Source organism: Ceratotherium simum, chromosome 13 (assembly GCF_057802395.1).
Source record: "Ceratotherium simum simum isolate JZ-2026a chromosome 13, ASM5780239v1, whole genome shotgun sequence".
In the NCBI taxonomy this organism is placed as follows: Eukaryota; Metazoa; Chordata; class Mammalia; order Perissodactyla; family Rhinocerotidae; genus Ceratotherium; species Ceratotherium simum.
In genome coordinates, this window is record NC_141912.1 from 62,224,528 (window position 1) to 62,233,232 (window position 8,705).

General features: G+C 37.7%; 1 non-coding gene across 1 annotated transcript; it reads left to right on the forward strand.

Annotated features, from left to right (window-relative positions):
* The first annotated feature begins 6,645 nt into the window (after positions 1–6,645).
* TRNAS-GCU (transfer RNA serine (anticodon GCU)) lies at positions 6,646–6,727 on the forward strand. Its single transcript has one exon. It is a non-coding gene; the product is annotated as a tRNA-Ser (tRNA).
* The last annotated feature ends 1,978 nt before the right edge of the window (positions 6,728–8,705 follow it).

The window sequence follows — 8,705 nt, forward strand, 5'->3', positions numbered from 1 at the left end:
TTGTTCTTTTGTTATGCATACATATCTATAAGGAAAAATATTTCATCAGTTTACATATGCTTTCATATTAAAGGACTCTTTTTTTAAACCACACAGAGGGGCTGGACATACAATTACAACATGCTCTGTCTAGGTACTAGTAAGTGTCTTATTTGGCCTGTACTAATGATTCCCAAATCCATAAGAATTACTTAAACATTTTTTCCCCAGATTTCTAGATTCCTCTAACTTGGCAAATCAAGACTTAGGTAGATATACACATTTTTAGAATGTGATTCTGATCCTCAGACAGGCATTTGGAAACAACAAATGTAAGCCGCCAACTTTAAGTAATAGGCAAATTGATGATAAATCCAATTCCCCAGGCCTCTTTAAAATATCTGAACTTCAGGGAACTTTATTATTCTTACATCTTTTAAAACTAAATAAACATTTATTTTTGCAGTCCTATTGACATTTCAATTTAATTTAATTATTATAAAATCAAGTGATGGAGATACTATTATGAATATCTTTTAAAACAGCAGAAGTGGATCCATATAGATCTAAGATACTTTGATACACAACAATCTGAAAGTCAGAATTGTGTGATGGTGTATATGTTCATTTAAAGGAGACCAAGTCTATATTTTTATTTTTCAAATTTTCAAAAGGTTCTGTAACCCAAAATACTTAAAATCCATTCTTACTAGAGAGTAGGCACCTATTAGAGCAGAGAATATATATTATCACTCTTGTTACCATTGCATATCTTGGGCCAAAGTGCCAAGCAAATATTTTTTGAAGGAAAGAAGGAGAAAGAAAGGAAGGGAGGGAGAAAGGAAGAAGGTAGGGGAGAATGGAAGGAGAGTGAGAAGCAAGCGGAAAAAGAGACATGTTGACCATTTTTGTTGTTGTCGCTCCTTTCCTAGGTGATTTATCAGCAGACAATAGGGGATGGCTACACAGATCCAGTGTAGTGTGTCCACTACAGACAACGCAGGGGGTTGCAGTTTGAGCTCTCCAGGAAGCAGACACTGAGTCAGAGAGAGGTGTGCAGCTCTTTTTATTGGGAAGTAACACCAGTGACAGGAAAAGGGAGGAAGAAGGAACGGCTAGATCTGACAAAGGCTCCATCAGCCCCACAGGAAGCTCTAGACTAAAAGTGGCCCATTAGAGGAGACCCCCGTCTCAGGTGCAATGACTAGGCCCTTGGACCACACCTTGTTCAGTCGCTGGCTGGCAGTCATTCCAAGCAGAGTGCTATCACAGCTTGAAAGCTGAGTCTGACCATGAGGAAGCTAACAGCTGGAGGCTGTTGGATAACCACTGTCCTAGAATCCGGCATGTCCTTTTTTGAAGGGAGATCTGGAACGCACATCTCTGTGTCTTCTACACAAAGTAAGAACTAATTTCTTTCACTCTAGAAGACAACCTAGGAATAATCAACTTCTCCCTCTCAAATTGCCAGCACCAAATAACAAGGGAAAATAATTTTTTCCATGGAAAGGAGGACTCCAGCAGAGGAGTCTATGCATCCATCAGTCTCTGCACTGCATTTGTCTCTGTCTCTACCTTGTTTATTACGGGCATCCACAACAAATGCATTTCCGATTATTTAGGATTGGAAACATAATATTGATCAAAATTTTAAAGAAAATAGGTAAGTATCTATTTCTCATAAAAAACAAGAAAGTAAGGCATTCCAATGGACATCATCTGGTGAGCCTAAAATGATTTAATATCTTTGTTTCTCCTTTTACCTCCCTTTTTGTGGGTTTCCATGGGAATTTTTGTAGAGCAAGCGACTACAGCTGAATCTATATGCACTCTAACAGAGTCAGTTTCAATTAAAGACTTGCTGCACCTGCTCCTTGTGGCTCATAAAAAAGTCAACATGAATTTATTGAATGATTAATATGCACCCAAGAATATGCAAAAATCTCTATGAGAAATTCAAAAGCCAAGAAACTCTTGCCTGTGTCCCCTCATGGCAATGAGAAATGAAGCTGGACTTATGCGGATTAAGAGCATGAGTATCTTAGTTTATCTTTTCTGTACTTCTATTCATATACTCCTACCACCACCCTAACTGAAATGGCTTTGTCCAATTTCAGGAAACTGCTATGCTTGGAGTAGGGTGAAAATGGAAGTTAAAAGAATAGTGTTGTAGACAGTCAACTAGGAAGTCATTCATTGTCTCAATCAGCCAAGGAATAGAAATTATCTACACTTTGCCAGTCATTATGATAGGAGCCTGGTGCATAGAAATGCCCCTCTCTTCAATGAACTTACATGTGACCAAAATAATAATAATAATTTCATAGAATTGCAAAGACTAAGAATTAAATGAAACAATAAATATTATAAAGAGTAAATAATGTGGAGGTGGAGAGCTGGTAGATTTTATCCAGTCTGACCCAGCAAAAGACATTTGAAAATGTACGATTTGAACTCAGATCTAAGAGGTGATAAAAAACCAAGTGAAAACCTGGTGGGAGAACATTCAAAAGAGAAGACAACTTGAAAGAAAAATAAAATTTTCTGAATTGGAAGTAAGTTTAGTCTGTTCTAGAAATATTCTGTACACTAGAAATATAATGCAAAACACATACATAATTTCAAATTTTCTAGGAGCCACATGAAAAAATAAAGTAGTTAGTTAGGGCCAGTCCGGTGGCGCAAGCGGTTAAGTGCACATGCTCTGCTGCAGCGGCCTGGGATTTGCCAGTTTGGATCCCGGGCACGCGCCGACGCACCGCTTGGTAAGCCATGCTGTGGCGGTGTCCCATATAAACTGGAGGAAGATGGGCATGGGTGTTAGTCCAGGGCCAATCTTCCTCAGCAAAAAGAGGAGGATTGGCAGATGTCAGCTCAGGGCTGATCTTCCTCACAAAAAAAATAAAGTAGTTAAATTACATTAATATTTAATTTTCCTTATTTTGTCTAATATGTCCAAATAATATTTGTATGTGTTATCAATGAAAAAATTAATGAGATATTTTAAATTAACTATTTTTTTTGTGAGGAAGACCAGCCCTGAGCTAACATCTGATGCCAATCCTCCTCTTTTTATTTATTTATTTATTTATTTTTTTGCTGAAGAAGACTGGCCCTGGGCTAACATCCAAGCCCATCTTCCTCTATGTTATATGGGACGCCGCGACAGCATGGCTTAACAAGTGGTGTGTTGGCGCGCGCCCAGGATCTGAACCGGAGAACCCCAGGCCGCCACAGTGGAGCGCACGCACTTAACCACTTGCACCACCTGGCCGGCCCCTTAAATTAGCTTTTTATACTGTCTTTGAAATGTGGTACGTATTTTACACTAATAGAACAAATGAATTTAGGTTAGAGTATGAAAATATGGTGATTATATGTTAAGTGATCAATAGTCAACTGTGACTAGTAGCTACTCTGTTGGACAATGCAGTTCCAAAGACTGAAAGAAGACCACTGTCCCTAAAGGTATCTAGGGAAGAGAATGGGTCAAGGTGAATTTGGAGGAAGAGATGATATATAGATCAAATAAAGACCTCCTAGACAGCGGCAATCAATTTGGACCATATTCCAATTACAGTGGGAAGTCACTAGAGAGTTTTAAGGAAGAGATTGACATGATATTGCCAGCGCTTGTTTTGGTCTATTCAGGCTGTTATATCAAAATACCAAAGACTGGATGGCTTGTTAACAACAAAAATATATTTCTCACTGTTCTGGGAGCTGGAAGTCCAAGATCATGGCACTGCTTGGTTGGGTGAGTGCTCTCTTCCAGTTTGCAGACTTCTAGTTGTAGCCTCATATGGCAGAAGAGGCTAGGGATCTCTCTGGAGCCTCTTTTATAAAAGTACTAATCCCAATAATGAGGGCTTCACCCTCATGACCTAATCACCTCCCCAAGGCCTCACCTACTAACACCATCACCTTGGGGGTTAGGATTTTAATATATGAATTTCGAAGGGATGCAAACTTTCAGACCATAACACTTCTTTAAAGAGACTCTCTTTATGTGCTATGTAGAGAATGGGCTGTGGAGAGGGCAAGAGTAGATGCAGGAAAGCCAATTAGGAGACTGTTACATTTTTTAATTGGGTTGTTTGTTTTTTTGTTGTTGAGTTGTATGAGTTCTTTATATATTTTGGATATTAACCCCTTATCGGATATATGATTTGCAAATATCTTCTCCCAATTGTTTGGTTGTCTTTTCATTTTGTTGATGGTTTATTTGTGGTGCAGAAGATTTTTAGTTTGATGTAGTTCCATTTGTTTATTTTTTTCTTTTGTTTCCCTTGCCTGAGGAAACATGGTATTCAAAAAGATATTGTCAGGGCCAGCCGGGTGGCGTAGTGGTTAAGTTCATGCCCTCCACTTCGGTGGTCCAAGGTTCACGGGTTCAGATCCTGGGTGCAGACCAACACACCACTCATCAAGCCATGCTGTGATGGCATCCCACATACAAAATAGAGGAAGATTGGCAGAGATGTTAGCTCAGGGAAAATCTTCTTCAAGCAAAAAGAAGAAGATTGGCAACAGATGTTAGCTCAGGGCCAATATTCCTCACCAAAAAAAAAAAAAAAAAATGATATTGCTAAGACCGATGTTGAAGAACGTACTGCCTATGTTTTCTTCTAGAGGTTTTATAGTTTCAAGTCTTACAGTCAAGACTTTAATCCATTTTGAGTTAATTTTTGTGTATGGTATAAGGTAATGGTCTACTTTCATTCTTTTGCATGTGGCTGTCCAGTTTTCCCAGCACAATTTATTGAAGAGACTTTCCTTTCTCTGTTGTATGTTCTTGGCTCCCCTGTCAAAAATTAGCTATCCGTAGATGTGTGGGTTTATTTCTGGGCTCTTGATTCTGTTCAATGGATCTGTGTCTCTGTTGTTCTGCCAGTACCATGCTGTTTTGATTACTATGGCTTTGTAGTATATTTTGAAATTGAGGAGTGTGATACCTCCAGTTTTGTTCTTTTTTCTTAAGATTGCTTTGGCTATTTGGGGTCTTTTGTTGTTCCATGTAAATTTTAGGATTCTTTGTTCTATTTCAGTGAAAAGTGTCCTTGGAACTTTGATAGGGATTGCACTGAATCTGTACATTTCTTTAGGAAGTACAGACATTTTGACCACGTTAATTCTTCTAATCCGTAAGCACAGAACATCTTTCCATTTCTTTGTATCTTCTTCAATTTCTTTAAACAAAGTTTTGTAGTTTTCAGTGTATAGGTCTTTCACCTCTTTCGTTAAATTTTTTTCTAGGTATTTTATTCTTGTTGTTGCGATTTTAAACGGAGGTCATAAGTTCCTGCAAATATGAGAATATGGTGGTCTGCATCTATCATATATTTGACTTCCATGCAACGCTCCAATTTAATACATTCCATCACAACCCTCATCAGTGTTTTTGGATCTGAATTCTGTTTTTCACACCTCAGTTGACCAATGATGGTTTTAAGCTGTCATTTGGCATCACTGCCTTCTAGTTACTTCAGGATTTTTTGTAAAAATATTTTTGACCCTCTCATGTATTTTTCAGATACCCTTTATGTATGAAAGTAAGTTGATCCTTTTAAATGAAATGTTGACAAAAACAATGAACAGAGAAAAGACCAAGTTCAAAAGAAAAGACACTAATCTTGGTTTAGACAAGTAGATTCTGATATGACAAAAGGAGATTTCATTTGAAATTTATAGATGTCTTCCGGGTCTAGTTCCTATGTGACACTACAAGTAACGTCCAACCTCCACTTTGGAACCTGAGTAGTGATTGCAGTCTGTTGATGGCCTCAGAAGCTAGCATCATCAGGATTTTCCAGAGGACCTGGAGGATCTGCGTCAGGCCAGTTATCCACATCCCTCTCAGAACAGTCAGGGCAGCACAAGATAGTGCGGAATCTTCAATACTAGCCAGTTAACCTTTCAGATTTGTTAAACTTTTATTTTAAAAAATCTCTAATAGTGGATATTTTGCTCTCATTTCATAGACAAGGAGACTGAGGTGTCTGTAATTTAAGTGATTTGGCCAAGATCTCAAGCTAGTAAGTGGTAGAGCTGGGATTCAACCCAGTTATGTTTTACAGCAGGTTATACACTCTTAGCAGCAGCGTGGGAGCACCTCCTAAGAAACCACTTGGGAAGGAGATCCAGGAATCAGTTGTGTAGCTTTGCCATGGTAGCCATTGCCATTTCTCTGTGGTATGGAAGCCTTGTTCCAGGACACATTACTACTACTCTTCAGTGGTCTGAAGAGTGGAAGATTGCAGTGGTTATGATAAGGTAGAAGTGGTTATAATTAGGAGCAATAAAAGAGAGGAAAGAGGAGTATTAAGTCTCAACAGATCTGTAACATTTGATAGAGGCCTATAAATATGGATTATGCAAAACAAATTTCCATCCAATAAGAAGGGCTGCGATTTATCATTGTTTTCCCCTGAGTTTAATCATTGCTAATTGCTGTCTTTGTTGTTTCCTTTTATTTTAGACTGCAATTTTGCAGTTCCCTGCCAATCCTTCCTTTGTGCTTTTTTTAATTTATTTTTTGAGTCCTCTTCAATTTTGCTGCATCCAATTGCATGACATAATCAAGCAGGTCCATTTAAGGACTCAAAAGATGCTCTAAAGCCTTTGGACCAATTGATTGATCAATCATATTTACAGCAATCACATTCCGACGAGGTGGCCGAGTGGTTAAGGCGATGGACTGCTAATCCATTGTGCTCTGCACGCGTGGGTTCAAATCCCACCCTCGTCGTGAGGTTTCATTTGAACAGTAACTTTGGGCAAAGTCAATGCTGGCTTTTTGTGTCCCAAAGAAGTTTTTTGAGTGTCTAATTTTGTAAATTATTTTTAAACCTTATTAGGACATAGTAGCTCTTTTTATGAAAGTTGGAAAATTATACATTTTTATTTTTTTTTTTTTACTATAAATTTTTTGTTTATTGCAGTAACATTGGTTTATAACATTGTAAAAATTTCAGGTGTACATCATTTTACTTCAATTTCTGCATGGACTACATCATGTTCACCACCAAAATACCAATTACAACCCATCACCACACATGTACTGAATTATCCCTTTCACCCTCCTCCCTCCCCCCTTCCCCTCTGGTAACCACCAATCCAATCTCTGTCCCTATGTGTTTCTTTATTGTTGTTATTATCTACTACTTAATGAAGGAAATCATACAGTATTTGACCTTCTCCCTCTGACTTATTTCACTTTGCATTATACCCTCAATGTCCATCCATGTTGTCACAAATGCCTGGATTTCATCGTTTCTTATGGCTGAGTAGTATTCCATTGTGTATATATACCACAGCTTCTGTAAAGATGTTCAAAATCACTAACTATCAGGGAAATGCAAATCAAAACTACAATGAGATATCACCTCACGCCCGTCAGAATGGCTATAATTAACAAGACAGGAAACAACGTGTGTTGGAGAGGATGTGGAGAGAAGGGAACTCTCATACACTGCTGGTGGGAGTGCAAACTGGTGCAGCCACTATGGAAAACAGTATGGAGATTCCTCAAAAAATCAAGGATAGAACTACCATATGATCCAGCTATTCCACTGTTGGGTATTTATCCAAAGAACTTGAAAACACCAATTTGCAAAGGTACATGTACCCCTGTGTTCATTGCAGTGTTATTCACAATAGCCAAGACTTGGAAGCAACCTAAGTGCCCATCAAGGGACGAATGCATAAAGAAGCTGTGGTATATATACATTTTTAAATGTACCTCCTTTACCATCACAAATGATTGTTGAAATTATTAAACTCTGGTTAAATATCAAGCACCTGTTAGAGTCAACTAATTCAGCAATAGTGTCCACATTGGTAGTTCTGGATAGATCTGTAGAGACAGGCCACAGATTAAACCCTGCAAATTGTAAGTGAGGCTTTAGTAACTAAAGCCATTCATTCATTCATTCACCCAATGAGTAAGCATTTACCTCCGGCCTGCTATGAGCTTGTCAGAGGGTTGAGTGCTGAAAATGCAATAATTAGCAGACCTTTCAAGGTCTTTCACTACAAGAATGAAAGAGAGGGACATCTACTCTGATAACTAACAAGCGTTGTGAATATCCATATGCTAAAAAATGCAGAGTATTATAGTAACAATATATAAATGTGTGTGCTTGGTTTTGCTCAACAAACATCTATTCTGTGAAATGAAAATATTCCTGTGCAGAATAAAAAGCCAAAATGGTATTTCATATAATATGGAATATTCCCTTAGTATCCATGTGGTTTATCACATGTAATTTAGAAAATACTACTTTCTCAAACTGGATAAAAATTGAAAGTATTTCTTTAACTTCTTTAACATAGATAGATATAGATATAGACAGAGAAAACATAGACCCGTTACTTAGATAAACTGTGCACCATTTAGAAAAGTTCACAGGAATTGATAAAAATATAATTACATATTATCATATTTACATGTGATTATATTAGTTAACTAGCTGCCCCATGCTGCTTAAGCCTGTACTATTTATAATCCCACAGATAACTTAAGACAGAAATGTCTGAATGTGTCCAGACTGTTGTAGACTAGGTAAAATTATCACTTTTATTTATCTGGGGATATTCATCTAGTCAGGGGTTAATTTCAGAGACCTTGGAAGATGATACTAATTTAAATGAAAAAGAATATAATCACTTGTATATTTTCCAATATCTACAAACTGAGATGATAGTCAAAAATTTAATGGAACCAG